Source organism: Nerophis ophidion, linkage group LG19, assembly GCF_033978795.1.
Source record: "Nerophis ophidion isolate RoL-2023_Sa linkage group LG19, RoL_Noph_v1.0, whole genome shotgun sequence".
Lineage (NCBI taxonomy): Eukaryota > Metazoa > Chordata > Actinopteri > Syngnathiformes > Syngnathidae > Nerophis > Nerophis ophidion.
Window position 1 is genome coordinate 12,770,700 of NC_084629.1, and position 16,404 is coordinate 12,787,103.

Genomic DNA, 16,404 nt, shown 5'->3' on the forward strand with positions numbered 1-16,404 from the left:
GTGGCAACACAATGACCTCTGATCAATTGAGTCAAAGCTTTTCTCTGTGTCGCTCACACACACCTGCACACACAGACAGTTCAAAAGCCAGCATCTGTGATGGTATGGGGGTGTGTTAGTGCCCAAGGCATGGGTAACTTACACATCTGTGAAGGCACCATTAATGCTGAAAGGTCCATACAGGTTTTGGAGCAACATACTGTATGTTGTCATCCAAACAACGTTATCAAGGACGCCCCTGCTTATTTCAGCAAGACAATGTCAAGCCACTTATTTCAACAGCGTAGCTTCATAGTAAAAGACTGCCGGTACTAGACTGGGCTAACTGTAGTCCAGACCTGCCTCACATTGAAAATGTGTGGCACAATACGAAGCCTAAAATACCACAACAGAAAAAAGGAATGTTGAACAACTTAAGCTCTACATCAAACAAAAATGGGAAAGAATTCCACTTGAAAAGCTTCAAAAATTGGTCTCCTCGGTTCCCAAACGTTGACTGAGTGTTGTTTAAAGGAAAGGCCATGTAACACAGTGGTAAAAATGTCCCTGTGCCAACTATTTTTCAATGTGTTGCTGCCCTTAAATTTTAAGTTGATGATTATTAGCAAAAAAAAAAAAATTTCTCAGTTCGCACATTAAATATCTTGTCTTTGGAGTCTATTCAATCAAATATAAGTTGAAAAGGATTTGCAAGTCATTGTATTCTGTTTTTATTTACGATATACACAACGTGCCGACTTCACTGTTATTTTTTTTATTTTATTTTTTTGCACAAACAGGACGTACAAACACATACTCAGCTCATATGGTCGTCTTATATTTGGGTCATTGCAGTATTAATGCAAAGTCTGCGCTAGAATAAACATGCAGCTTCTCTCCAGATTGTCCCTGGGATGAGTCTGGAAGAAGGCCAATTAAAGGAGCTGCCCTTCCACCCGTCCGTCAGACATTGCACCTGCTCTGCCTTTGCTGGCCTTGAATTGCCGATTCTTGGAACCATAAAATACAAGAGCACATGCCGCAATAGTCGCACAAACTCTTGCAATATTGAGTGGGGTTCAGCCCTTTTACTTATTTGATTTTGGTGGGTTTTCTACAAAAGAAACAAAAAAAAAATAATCTCTTCAGCTGTCACTTTCATGCATTCACCCACAGCGCCAACATTAGGTAACAAGTATGAGGTGACTGAATAAAAGGTAAAAATATGATAAATATAAGTGTGGCAGTATTAGACGAAGCTATTTGTTGGTTTCAGTTTTGCATCTAACAGCACATAATTATAATGCATTCAAGGAGCAATGATTAAAAAAGGCATCAGCAGTTTAAAAGATAGGGGAGGCTCAACCCTAGTAGTTGCACTAATAACTATTTTAATATAATTATCAAAATGATGTATTAATATGATTATTAACTTTTACATATAGAAAGGTCTGGGGCCACTTTTTTTTGTTAATCTTTTGTATTTACAGACAGACATTGTTTTTTTTGTATTTCATTATTGTTTATATATATATATATATACGTGGCGCAGTGGGAGAGTGGCCGTGCGCAACCCGAGAGGCCCTGGTTCAAATCCCACCTAGAACCAACCTCGTCACATCCGTTGTGTCCTGAGCAAGACACTTCACCCTTGCTCCTGATGGGTGCTGGTTGGCGCCTTGCATGGCAGCTCCCTCCATCAGTGTGTGAATGGGTAAATGTGGAAGTAGTGTCAAAGCGCTTTGAGTACCTTGAAGGTAGAAAAGCGCTATACAAGTACAACCCATTTATTTATTTATTTATATATATATATATATATATATATATATATATATATATATATATATATATATATATATATATATATATATATATGTGTATATATATATATATATGTATATATATATATATGTGTATATATATATATATATTTATATACATATATATATGTGTATATATATATATGTATATATATATATGTGTATATATATATATCTATATATATATATATGTGTATATATATATATATATGTATATATATATATATATATATATATATATATATATATATATATATATATATGTGTGTATATATATATATAAATATACGTGTATATATATATATATATATATATATATATATATATATATATATATATATATATATATATATATATATATATATATATATATATATATATATATATATATATATGTGTATATATATACATATATATATATATATATGTTGTGGTGAAGAAAGAGCTGAGCCGGAAGGCAAAGCTCTCTATTTACCAGTCGATCTATGTTCCCATACTCACTTATGGTCATGAGCTTTGGGTAATGATCAAATGGACAAGATCACGGGTACAAGCGGCCACGACATCTTTTTGTTTTTTGAAAATGTATATTATGTTTATTAACTCGGGAAATATGTTCCTGGACACATGAGGACTTTGAATATTACTAATGTATGATTCTGTAACTACTTGTCTTTATTTTTAAGTTAGTGTGCCGTGATTTCACCAGTCCGGCCCACTTGGGAGTAGAAAATGATGATGTTTGTTAATCAAATGGATCTCAATCACTTACCTGCAGTACAAAACATCAAATAGACTTTATATATTGTATATTCTGAACTGCTCTATTTAGACTGATCATAACTCTGCTGTCCACCATTTTATCCTATAAACTGGACTTATGGTAAATGAGCTTTATCTACAGGATATGCTTGTTCCTGTTTACAGCATTTGCATCCATCTATGAGCAGACTTGGTAACTCAGGAACTATGTTCCTGGACACATGAAGACTTTGAATATTACTAATGTATGATTCTGTAACTACTTGGTATCGGATTGATACCCAAATTCGTGGTATCATCCAAAACTAACGAAACGTATCAAGCAAGAGAAGAATAAGCGGTTGTTACATTTTAACAGAAGTGTAGATACAACATGTTAAAAGAGAAGGTAAGCAGATATTAACAGTAAATGAACAAGTAGATTAATAATTCATTTTCTACAACTCTTGTCCTTAATAATAATGACAAAAAAATAGAATGATAAATGATACAATATGTTACCGCATACGTCAGCAGCTAAATTAGGAACCGTTGTTTGTTTACTTACTACTAAAAGTCAAGTTGTGTTGTATGTTCACTATTTCCTTTGTGGACAAACTTGCAATAAGAAAGATATATGTTTATGTACCCTCAGATTTTTTTTGTTAAAATAAAGCCAATAATAACCAATTGTGTGGTCCCCTTTATTCATAAAAGTACTGAAAAGTATCAAAATAATTTTGTATAAAATATTGGTATCGGGACAACACTAGTTTGGACACACTTTTCAATTTCAATGCGTTTTCTTTATTTTCATGACTATTTACATTTTACATTGTCCCTGAAGGCATCACAAATATGACACCTGTGAAGTGAAAACCATTTCAGGTGACTACCTCTTGAAGCTCATCGAGAGAATGCTAAGAGTGTACAAAGCAGTAATCAGAGAGAGCCATGGGTGGCTATTTTGAAGAAAATAGCATATAAAACATGTTTTCAGTTATTTCACCTTTTTTTGTTTGTAGTCCCCTTTTATTTAGAAAAGTAGTGAAAAGTATCGAAATAATACCGGTACCGGTACCAAAATATTGGTATCGGGACAACTGTTAAGGTCTTGAACAAGTGGGGGTGACCCCAGGATGCAGAGACAGGAGACAAAGTTGAATTTAAAAAAAAGTCAAAATTTATATAGCCAAAAGGGATAATTAAGGGCTTCACGGGGGCAGAGGGGTTAGTGAGTCTGCCTCACAATACGAAGGTCCTGAGTAGTCCTGGGTTCAATCCCGGGCTCGGGATCTTTCTGTGTGGAGTTTGCATGTTCTCCCTGGGAATGCGTGGGTTCCCTCCGGATACTCCAGCTTCCTCCCACCTCCAAAGACATGCACCTGGGGATAGGTTGATTGGCAACACTAAATTGGCCCTAGTGTGTAAATGTGAGTGTGAATGTTGTCTGTCTATCTGTGTTGGCCCTGCAATGAGGTAGTGACTTTTCCAGGGTGTACACCACCTTCCACCCGATTGTAGCTGAGATAGGCACCAGCGCCCCCCGCGACCCCAAAGAGAATAAGCAGTAGAAAATTGATGGCTGGATGGGATAACTAAGGACGATGGGGCAGAAACGCACACCATGAAATCTGGACAAAATAGGTTCCTCAGAGGTCGGCAGGAGAAAGGGCCAGGGCACACTGAGCAGGGCAAGAGTCTAACAAAAGTAATCCTTTTACCTGAGGGGGACTAGGAGATAAACACACAGGAGGTTAAGGAATTCAGGACAAAGTAGCGAAAACATATCAGGTCTGGTGAAGCAGGTGCATGCACGACAGGAGTTCTGGAGACAATAACCGGCGAGGCCAAGCTGACAGTGACGAGCCTAAATACAGGTTTACTAATTGCGAGCAGGTGTGCCTGAAGGTCCACCCCTTGCCGAGGATGAATCCCTAAAAGCACAGGTGCAGACAAAGGAGAAGGCAGGAAAACACTAAAAGCACAACAACGACTCTCCTATGAAGTAAAGCAAAACTTAACGTTTTTCAAATATGAATATTAGACTGATTCTGTTCATAACTTTTATGGACAGAATTTCTAGGCTCAGTCAAGGCATTGAGGGGTTCCGGTTTGGTGGCCGCGGGATTAGGTCTCTGCTTTTTGCAGACGATGTGGTCCTGTTGGCTTCATCTGGCCGGGATCTTCAGCTCTCACTGGATCGGTTCGCAGCCGAGTGTGAAGCGGCCGGAATGAGAATCAGCACCTCCAAATCCGAGTCCATGGTTCTCTCCCGGAAAAAGGTGGAGTGCCATCTCCGGGTTGGGGAGGAGACCCTGCCCCAAGTGGAGGAGTTCAAGTACCTAGGAGTCTTGTTCACGAGTGGGGGAAGAGTGGATCGTGAGATCGACAGGCGGATCGGTGCGGCGTCTTCAGTAATGCGGACGTTGTACCAATCTGTTGTGGTGAAGAAGGAGCTGAGCCGGAAGGCAAAGCTCTCAATTTACCGGTCGATCCACGTTCCCATCCTCACCTATGAGCTTTGGGTCATGACCGAAAGGATAAGATCACGGGTACAAGCGGCCGAAATGAGTTTCCTCCGCCGTGTGGCGGGGCTCTCCCTTAGAGATAGGGTGAGAAGCTCTGTCATCCGGGAGGAACTCAAAGTAAAGCCGCTCTTCCTCCACATCGAGAGGAGCCAGATGAGGTGGTTCGGGCATCTGGTCAGGATGCCACCCGAACGCCTCCCGAGGGAGGTGTTTAGGGCACGTCCAACCGGTAGGAGGCCACGGGGAAGACCCAGGACACGTTGGGAAGACTATGTCTCCTGGCTGGCCTGGGAACGCCTCGGGATCCCCCGGGAAGAGCTAGACGAAGTGGCTGGGAAGAGGGAAGTCTGGGCTTCCCTGCTTAGGCTGCTGCCCCCGCGACCCGACCTCGGATAAGCGGAAGAAGATGGATGGATGGATGGATGGATGGATGGAATATTAGACTGGCTAATTTCAGTTCATATTGCCGTTTTTCAGAATCCGATCTACCGACATCGCACACCGGATTTTGTAGACCGTGGAGTTTTCACCGAACATTGTACAAGCCAACCTCGGCCAGAGTTGTACAAAATCCAATTTAACAGTAGATGAAAGACCGAATGCATTTTTTTTCGGTAATTTGACTCTCATGAGCCTCGCTTTGTGTTTACTGCCATTTCGGAGGCAATCATGTGCAACCAAATCGGTGAAAACTATCAAGGCTTTCCACGCGAAACAACCCGCCTGTTAGCGTTTCCATCGGGCGCGTGTTAAAATGACTCCGTGTACTTCTCAATGAACACGCCACACCTTCGGGGCCTCGTTTGCCGGGCCATAAAAAAACATGAATTCATTTTCTATGTAAAGTGGTGTGTCTTTCCGTGTGTGTGCGGGTGTGGCCCTGTGCTGTACTCAGGCCTAACTGTGCGTCATCTCTCTGATCGCCCAGGCGGGCCCGACCTCAGATGACTTTGCAGACACGCTCTGCGGTCTACCGCTGGTGTGCAGCCCCCCGCCCCACCCCCTACACCAACCCACCGCCAGCGCCTCCACTCCGGATCATGGCGCACATCTGCCGTGTGTTTCCCCCAGAACATCCAGCACAATCTAGCGCACAATTAGAGAGGTCTCATCAATTAGCCACTGTACTCGGATGCAACCGCCGTTAATTCACTTAACCTGAGATGTTAAATTGTGTTAGCCGCCCATTTGTAGCCTGGCAAAGCGACCCGCCGCCTCTCCGCTAGCTGAGGCCTTTGTAAATAGCTTCCACGGGCAGTGGAGTAAAGTTCACTCCAAAGGTCAAAAGGGATACTTTCTCTGCTGGCCTCGAACCAGGAACAGGAGAGAGTGTCTCACCGTGCAAGGACCCACACCAGGGGTCGGCAACCCAAAATGTGTGGTGTTCGGGTCTGTGGGAAAAATTTGCGTTTGTAAGGTTTAAAAACACAAAAAGTAGTTTTTACTCAATATGACAGTAAAACTGTCATACTCAATATAACTCCTAAACCAAACATGCAATATGTCTAATAATGCCTGAAATAATGTATCTTTGTCAGTTTTACTAGGATCGTGTGCTTTTATAAGGTTATCAAACACAAAAAATATTTTTTACTCAATATGACAGTAATGTTCTTAGAATCCTGAGATAATGCAAAAAAAGCAATAACAAATGTATCCAAACATAATTCCTACATCAAACATGCAATAAGTTTAATAATGCCTTAAATAATGTATCTCTGTCAGTTTTACCAGAATCATGTGCTTTTGTAAGGTTTTCAAACACAAAAAATATGTTTTTTTACTCGATATGACAGTAAAGTTCTTAGGATCCTGGTATAATGCGAAAAAAGCAATAACAAACGTATTCAAACATAATTCCTAAACCAAACATGCAATATGTCTAATAATGCCTGAAATATTGTGTCTTTGTCAGTTTTACTAGAATCATCTGCTTTTGAAAGGTTTTCAAACACAAAATATATTTTTTACTCAATATGACTAATGTTCTTAGAATCCTAAAATAATGCGAAAAAAGCAATAACAAATGTATTCAAACATAATTCCTAAACCAAACATGCAAAATGTCTAATAATGCCTGAAATATTATATCTTTGTCAGTTTTACTAAAACAATTTGTTTTTGTAAGGTTTTCAAACACAAAAAATATTTTTTTTACTAAATATGACAGGAATGTTCTTAGAATCCTGAAATAATGCAAAAAAGCAATAACAAATGTGTTCAAACATAATTCCTAAACCAAACATGCAAAATGTCTAATAATGCCTGAAATAATGTATCTTTGTCAGTTTTACTAAAATCATGTGCTTTTGTAAGGTTTTCAAACACAAAAAATATTTTTTTTAATAAATATGACAGGAATCTTCTTAGAATCGTGAAATAATGCGAAAAAAGCAATAACAAATGTGTTCAAACATAATTCCTAAACCAAACAGGCAAAATGTCTAATAATGCCTGAAATAATGTATGTTTGTCAGTTTAACTAGAATATTGTGCTTTTGTAAGGTTTTCAAACACAAAAAATATTTTTTTACTCAATAGGATAGTAATGTTCTTAGACTCCTAAGATAATGTGAAAAAAGCAATAACAAATGTATTCAAACATAATTCCTAAACCAAACATGAAAAATGTCTAATAATGCCTGAAATATTGTATCTCTGTCAGTTTTACTAGAATCATGTGCTTTTGTAAGGTTTTCAAACACAAAATTTTTTTTTTTTACTCAATATGACAGTAATGTTCTTAGAATCCTGAGATAATGCGAAAAAAGCAATAACAAATGTATTCATACATAATTCCTAAACCAAACATGCAGAATGTCTAATAATGCCTGAAATAATATATCTTTGTCAATTTTACTAGAATCATCTGCTTTTGAAAGGTTATCAAAAACAAAATATATTTGTTTACTCAATATGACTAATGTTCTTAGAATCCTAAGATAATGTGAAAAAAGCAATAACAAATGTATTCAAACATAATTCCTAAACCAAACATGCAATATGTCTAATAATGCCTGAAATAATGTATCTTTGTCAGTTTTACTAGAAACATTTGCTTTTGTAAGATTTTCAAAAACAAAAAATATTTGTTTACTCAATACGACAGTAAAGATCTTAGGATCCTGAGATAATGCGAAAAAAGCAATAACAAATGTATTCAAACATAATTCCTAAACCAAACATGCAATATGTCTAATAATGCCTGAAATAATGTATATATGTCAGTTTTACTAGAATCGTGTGCTTTTGTAAGGTTTTCAAACACAAAAAATAATTTTTTACTCAATATGACAGTAATGTTCTTAGAATCCTGAGATAATGCGAAAAAAAGCAATAACAAATGTATTCATACATAATTCCTAAACCAAACATGCAAAATGTCTAATAATGCCTGAAATAATGTATGTTTGTCAGTTTAACTAGAATATTGTGCTTTTGTAAGGTTTTCAAACACAACAAATATTTTTTTACTCAATAGGATAGTAATGTTCTTAGACTCCTAAGATAATGCGAAAAAAGCAATAACAAATGTATTCAAACATAATTCCTAAACCAAACATGAAAAATGTCTAATAATGCCTGAAATAATGTATATTTGTCAGTTTTACTAGAATCATGTGCTTTTGTAAGGTTTTCAAACACAAATTTTTTTTTTTTTACTCAATATGACAGTAATGTTCTTAGAATCCTGAGATCATGTGAAAAAAGCAATAACAAATGTAATCAAACATAATTCCTAAACCAAACATGAAAAATGTCTAATAATGCCTGAAATAATTTATCTTTGTCAATTTTACTAGAATCATCTGCTTTTGAAAGGTTATCAAAAACAAAATATATTTTTTTACTCAATATTACTAATGTTCTTAGGATCCTGTGATAATGTGAAAAAAGCAATAACAAATGTATTCAAACATAATTCCTAAACCAAACATGCAATATGTCTAATAATGCCTGAAATAATGTATCTTTGTCAGTTTTACTAGAGACATGTGCTTTTGTAATGTAATAGTTTGGCGTTTAATGTGATGAGGTGGCAACTTGTCCAGGGTCTACACCGCCTTCCGCCAATGTGCAGCTGTGATAGACTCCAGCAACCCCTGGGCTGGATGGAGAGTTGGCGTTTATTAATGAGCTTTTTAAAAGGCATTAATCTCAGTGGCGATTGCATACTTTTATACAAAAATAGTCCATACTGATTGGTGACTGATTGATTTGCACATCCCTGCTTACTAGTCCTTTAAAAAAATCAAAATTCCAGAACCAATGTTGGATTTACACTAACACATAGGTTTCAATTAAAAGAATATGGTTACCCCTTGTATGGTGTTCGGGTCTGTGGGACCCATTTTAATTTTTTTATTAAAAGAAAAGTGATACAAATAATTACTTTTTCAAACTGAGACTCACTAACTTTGGCTCTTTTTCTGTGAAGAACATACAGTATATCAGAATACATATTTAATGACCACGCACCGTACACCCGCCCTACACATTTCTATTACATGTAAGATGTCCGGGTCCACTGGAACTGGGCCTAGTGGAAGTGTGGAAATTGATGTTCTGTGTACCACACACACACACAAACACACACACACACACACACACACACACACACACACAAAGCAGGCTTAGACAGGAGGAGGAGAGAGTGTAGGAACACAGAACATCAGAGGGTAAAATGTGCGAGAAAATGAGAGCATACAGTGTTGACAAACAATGTTGCAACCTTGTGTGGGAACCACAGGTGCAGAAACACAAAAGAAGAATCCTTGTGGGATGCAGAAACTGGCAGAGAAATTTTCTGGGCAACGTTCATATTGTTGTTACTCAGCTTCTGGGTCTAATGGACCCGTTGCATTTTGTGGCTTTTAATGCGTCACAATCAAACACTTTAATGTTAAAATACTGACTAGATGTTTATTGGGATAAGGTAAACATCTGTTCAGTATTTTAACATCAAGGTGTTGATACGACAGGAGCTCTCAGCTGTTTTTTATGGATCACAATTAAAATGCTAGTTTTTTATCCTTTACATAACAAGAGTGCCTTGCTGTTTTTAAGAATCTACTGCAAAAATGCTTGTCAAAGAACCTAAATCAGTGAGCTGCTGTTTTTTAAGAATTGTCTGCAAAAAATTTTCATCAAAGATCCTCAATCAGTGTGCTGCTGTTTGTCAGAAATTATACTGAAAGATCTTTTGTCCGTTTGTTGATGTGTTTAAGGATTTTCTGCAAAGATGCTGGTAAAATATCCTCAATCAGTGGGCTGCTGTTTTTCAGAATCTACTGCAAAAACATTAGACAAAGATCCTAAATCAGTGTGCTGCTGTTTTTAAATAAAATGTTATTCAAGAAGACTTCATATATTATTTATCGTCAATTTTTGCGTACGTGAAAAACAAAGATTTTCAATCACCGCGTTGCTGTTTTTGAGGATCTTCTGTAGAAATGCTATTCAAATATCCTCAAAAAAATGTGATGATGTTTTTAAGTATCTTCTGCAAAAATGTTGGTCAAAGATTCTCTATACGACAGGAGCTCTCAACTGTTTTAAGGATCTACAACTAAAACGCTAGTTTCTGATCCTTTACATCAGTGGTCCCCAACCTTTTTGTATCCGCGGACCGGTCAACGCTTAAAAATTTGTCCCGAGGTCCGGGTGGGGAGGGGCTTCCTTTTTTCTTTTTTTTTTCTTTTTTTTCTTTGTCATGAAAAAGGGACGTTTTTTTCATTAAAAAGGGAGGTTTTTGTGGTTGGTGCACTAATTGTAAGTGTATATTTTTTTTATGTTGATTTAATAAATTTTAAAAAATATATATATTTTTTATTTTTATTTATTTTTTTTCTATTTTTTTTTTTTTTTAATAAAAATGAATAAAAAATTATTCTGCGGCCCGGTACCAATTGGTGGTTGGGGACCACTGCTTTACATAACAACAGCGCCTTGCTGCTTCTAAGAACCTAAAGCAAAAACGCTAGTCAAAGGGTTTAAATCAGTGCCCTGCTGTTTTTTAAGAATTGTCTGCAAAAAATTGTCATCAAAGATCGTCAATCAGTGCGGTGCTGTTTTTAAGAATCTACTGCAAAAAACATTAGCCAAAGATTCTAAATCAGTGCACTGCTGTTTTTGAGGATTGTCTGTAAAAATGCTAGTCAAGAAGACTTCATAGATTATTTATTGTCAATCTTTCCATACGTGAAAGACAAAGATTCTCAATCACTGCGCTGCGGTTTTTAATGATCTTCTGTAGAAATGCAAGTCAAAGACCCTCAATCAGTGTTTTGTTGTTTTTAAGGATCTTCTGCAAAAATGTTGGTTAAAGATTCTCTATATGACAGGAGCGCTCAACTGTTTTTAAGGATCTACAACTAAAATGCTAGTTGTTGATCCTTTACATAACAAGAGGGCCTTGCTGTTTTTAAGAATCTACTACAAAAACGCTTGTCAAAGATCCTAAATCAGTGCGCTGCTGTTTTTTAAGAATTGTCTGCAAAAAATTGTCATCAAAGATCGTCAATCAGTGCGGTGCTGTTTTTAAGAATCTACTGCAAAAACATTAGCCAAAGATTCTAAATCAGTGCACTGCTGTTTTTGAGGATTGTCTGTAAAAATGCTAGTCAAGAAGACTTCATAGATTATTTATTGTCAATCTTTCCATACGTGAAAGACAAAGATTCTCAATCACTGCGCTGCGGTTTTTAAGGATCTTCTGTAGAAATGCTAGTCAAAGACCCTCAATCAGTGTTTTGTTGTTTTTAAGGATCTTCTGCAAAAATGTTGGTTAAATATTCTCTATATGACAGGAGCGCTCAACTGTTTTTAAGGATCTACAACTAAAATGCTAGTTGTTGATCCTTTACATAACAAGAGCGCCTTGCTGTTTTTAAGAATCTACTACAAAAACGCTGGTCAAAGATCCTAAATCAGTGCGCTGCTGTTTTTTAAGAATTGTCTGCAAAAAATTGTCATCAAAGTTCCTCAATCAGTGCGCTACTGTTTTTAAGAAATTATACTGAAAGACTCTCAGTCAGTTTGCTGATGTCTTTAAGGATATTCTGCAAAGATGCTAGTAATAGTAAAATATCCTCTATCAGTGTGCTGCTGTTTTTAAAGATCATCTTAAAGACTGCTTGTCAAATATCCTCTACTTGCCAGAAACTCTCTGCTGTTTTTAGAAACTACTACAAAAATGCTAGTCAAAGATCTTCAATCAGTAAGCAGCTTTTTTTTACGGGTCTTCTGCAATAACAGGAGTCAAAGATCCTTCCCAATGGACAGGAGCCCCCTGCTGTTTCAAACAATCAACTGCAAAAACACGAGTCAGAGCGTATTTTTGTTTACGTGGCCATCGTGCAACGGGAGAAGGAGTATTTTGTATTTATGAGGTGACAGCGGGGTCACGGCTGCAGCTGCGGTCATATACAGTAATCAAGCGGCCGACTGAGGGCTCTGCGAGTTACAAATCAAAGAGGAACGCACGCACGCATGCAAGCCCGGGACAAATAAGCGATATGTCAGCAAGATATCAAACACAAGCAGAAACACAACCTGCTCCCGCTAATTCCCGCCATTATGACTGACATTTGAACATTTCTTCTGCACAGGGCCTGCGTAAAGCATCTTGTCATCAAGCTCTCATGTTTGGGCCTCAAGTGGTGACCAGGGGTAGTCTTTCTGTGTGTGTGTGTGTGTGTGTGTGTGTGTGTGTGTGTGTGTGTGTGTGTGTGTGTGTGTGTGTGTGTGTGTGTGTGTGTGTGTGTGTGTGTGTGTGTGTGTGTGTGTGCGTGCGTGTGTTGTTGAATTTCTACTTTTCTTGAGACATCAACAAGGAAAAGTACCTTTCAATATGAAGACCGGTAAACAAGTTAGTTAGCCCCTGGGGGTACTTGAAGGTATGCCAAGGGGTACGTGAGATTTTTCAAAAATATTCAAAAAATAGCAACAATTCAAAAATCCTTTATAAATATATTTATTGAATAATACTTCAACAAAATATGAATGCAAGTTCATAAACTGTGAAAAGAAATACAACAATGCAATGTTCAGTGCATGTTTGTGGACATGTTCCGTAAATATTGATTTTTTTTTGTGAAGAAATGTTTAGAATGAAGTTGATGAATCCAGATGGATCTCTATTACAATCCCCAAAGAGGGCACTTTAAGTTGATGATTGCTTCTATGTGTAGAAATCTTTATTTATAATTGAATCACTTGTTTATTTTTCAACAAGTTTTTTTGTTATTTTTATATCTTTTTTCCAAATAGTTCAAGAAAGACCACTGCAAATGAGCAATATTTTGCACTGTTATCCATCCATTCATCCATCATCTTCCGCTTATCCGAGGTCGGGTCGCGGGGGCAACAGCCTAAGCAGGGAAACCCAGACTTCCCTCTCCCCAGCCACTTCGTCTAGCTCTTCCCGGGGGGATCCCGAGGCGTTCCCAGGCCAGCCGGGAGACATAGTCTTCCCAACGTGTCCTGGGTCTTCCCCGTGGCCTCCTACCGGTTGGACGTGCCCTAAACACCTCTCTAGGGAGGCGTTCGGGTGGCATCCTGACCAGATGCCCGAACCACCTCATCTGGCTCCTCTCGATGTGAAGGAGCAGCGGCTTTATTTTGAGTTCCTCCCGGATGGCAGAGCTTCTCACCCTATCTCTAAGGGAGAGCCCCGCCATACGGCGGAGGAAACTCATTTCGGCCGCTTGTACCCGTGATCTTATCCTTTCGTCATGACCCAAAGCTCATGACCATAGGTGAGGATGGGAACGTAGATCGACCGGTAAATTGAGAGCTTTGCCTTCCGGCTCAGCTCCTTCTTCACCACAACGGATCGGTCCAACGTCCGCATTACTGTTATACAATTTAATAAATCAGAAACTGATGACATAGTGCTGTATTTTACTTCTTTATCTCTTTTTTTCCAACCAAAAATGCTTTGCTCTGATTAGTTCACAGGGGGTACATCACTGAAAAAAGGTTGAGAACCACTGTGTTACTACTTCAACATTTTTCCACCGATTGTAATAATTTTAACGCCAACAATTTGAACTCATTCAGACCTTTAAAGTTGTTGTTTTTTTACCAATTTAAAAAAAAATCCCGCTTTACCAGAAATTCCCAAATTTTGGGGAAATTCCTATTGAAATCAATGAGGACATTCTTCAAAGTTCCACAACACCCACATTTTTCATTTGATTCCAGCTGTACCATCTTCAAAATATTCAGCCTGTTCAGGAATTGTGTGCTCGACTTCAACAATGCTAAAAAACATTCCAGGATTTCAGTTCAACTTCAGCATTGGAGCATTCACATGCAATTCCTTCAGGAATGGCCTTTTCTGGCTGTGTGATTGGTTTTACACACTAAAATGAATCTATTCCCTTCTTCTTATTATTATTATAATTATTCTTCTCCGCACTCTACTTTCCACATTTTTCCCCCCATTCAAAACGTTCCAACTTCCAACCTAATCAGGAGTTGCGTGCTTTACCTTGACAATTTCCAAATATTCCCAGATTTCCCAGAATTCCACGTTTTACGAGACATTTTTCCAATTCAAAATGAATTGGCTATTTTTCAAACTTCCACCATTTCCACATTTTTCAACCTATTCAAACCATTCCACCTTCAACAGATTCCACAATTCTGGAAATTCAAACTTCGTCTTTTCCAACTTCCCAAAAATTCCAGGATTTTCCAGAATTCCTGCTTTTCCAAAGCTCTATTCCCACCCTTCATTCTGGCGACTACTCCTTCCACATTTTTCAACGCATTTCAACTGTTCCACCGTCAAAACATTCCTCTTAATCCGAACTGATACAATTCCCGGTTTTCCCGAAATTTCGTAATATCATTTCTCATTTCAACATGTTATTACTTCAACATTTCTCCACCAATTAAAAAAAAAATCAAAACCAACCTTTTCAACTCATTCAGACCATTCAGGTGTTTTTTTATTTTTTCCCAAAAAATATGATGCAATTTCGGTCATGTTAACTACCGAACCGTAACTTAAAATGGTTGGCTGAACAGCTATTAAGGCACGACACAATCGGCGCCCACTTTAATTCCCAAACCGTGACTTAAATGATTGGCGGTACAGTACGCAGCGGCTGCCCGGCGGCCGGGCAGACCATCACATATGTTGCCAGAAGGCACAGTTCATGAATCCAAATGGATCTCTATTACAATCCCCCTAGAGAGCACTTTAAGTTGATGATTACTTCTATGTGTAGAAATCTTTATTTATAATAGAATAGAATAGAATAGAATAGAATAGAATAGAAAGTACTTCATTGATCCCTGGGGGAAATTCAGCAAAATGAATCACTTGTTTATTTTTCAACCAGTTTTTAGTTATTTTTAGGGACGGCGTGGTGCAGTGGTAGAGTGGCCGTGCGCAACCTGAGGGTCCCTGGTTCAATTCCCACCTAGTACCAACCTCGTCACGTCCGTTGTGTCCTGAGCAAGACACTTCACCCTTGCTCCTGATGGGTGCTGGTTGGCGCCTTGCATGGCAGCTCCCTCCATCAGTGTGTGAATGTGTGTGTGAATGGGTAAATGTGGGAGTAGTGTCAAAGCGCTTTGAGTACCTTGAAGGTAGAAAAGCGCTATACAAGTACAACCCATTTATCATTTATTTATCATTTATTTTTATATCTTTTTTTCCAAATGATTCAAGAAAGACCACTACAAATGAGCAATATTTTGCACTGTTATAAAATTTAATAAATCAGAAACTGATGACATAGTGCTGTATTTTACTTCTTTATCTCTTTTTTTCAACCAAAATGCTTTGCTCTAATTAGGGGGTACTTGAATTAAAAAGATGTTCACAAGGGTTCATCCCTGAAAAAAGGTTGAGAACCACTACCCTAGAGCAGTGTTTTTCAACACCAGTGTGCTGTAAGATATTGTCTGGTGTGCCATGGAAAATTATGCAACTTCACCTAATTGGTCCCAAAAATATTTTTTGCAAATCAATAATTATAATGTGCCGTTGTCTAGTGTCTGTGCCTTATAGAGCTTAGCAGAGTAACCATTTAGTACTCCATATCAGTAGGTGGCAGCAGGTAGTTAATGGCTTTGTAGAAGTTGGAACACGTCAAGGATGGTTTGTCGTGATCCCAACATGCAGAGCACAGCGGGAGACAGCGTGCAGGTAAAAAGGTATGTAATGCTTAACCAAAATTTAACAAAAGGGAATGGAAAAGGCACTGAAGCATAGGGATGGCTATGCAAAACGAAAGTATTACTGAACTTTCTACAAAGTGAACAAAAACAGAATGCTGGACAAGAGCAAAGACTTACAGCATGGCCCACAAAGT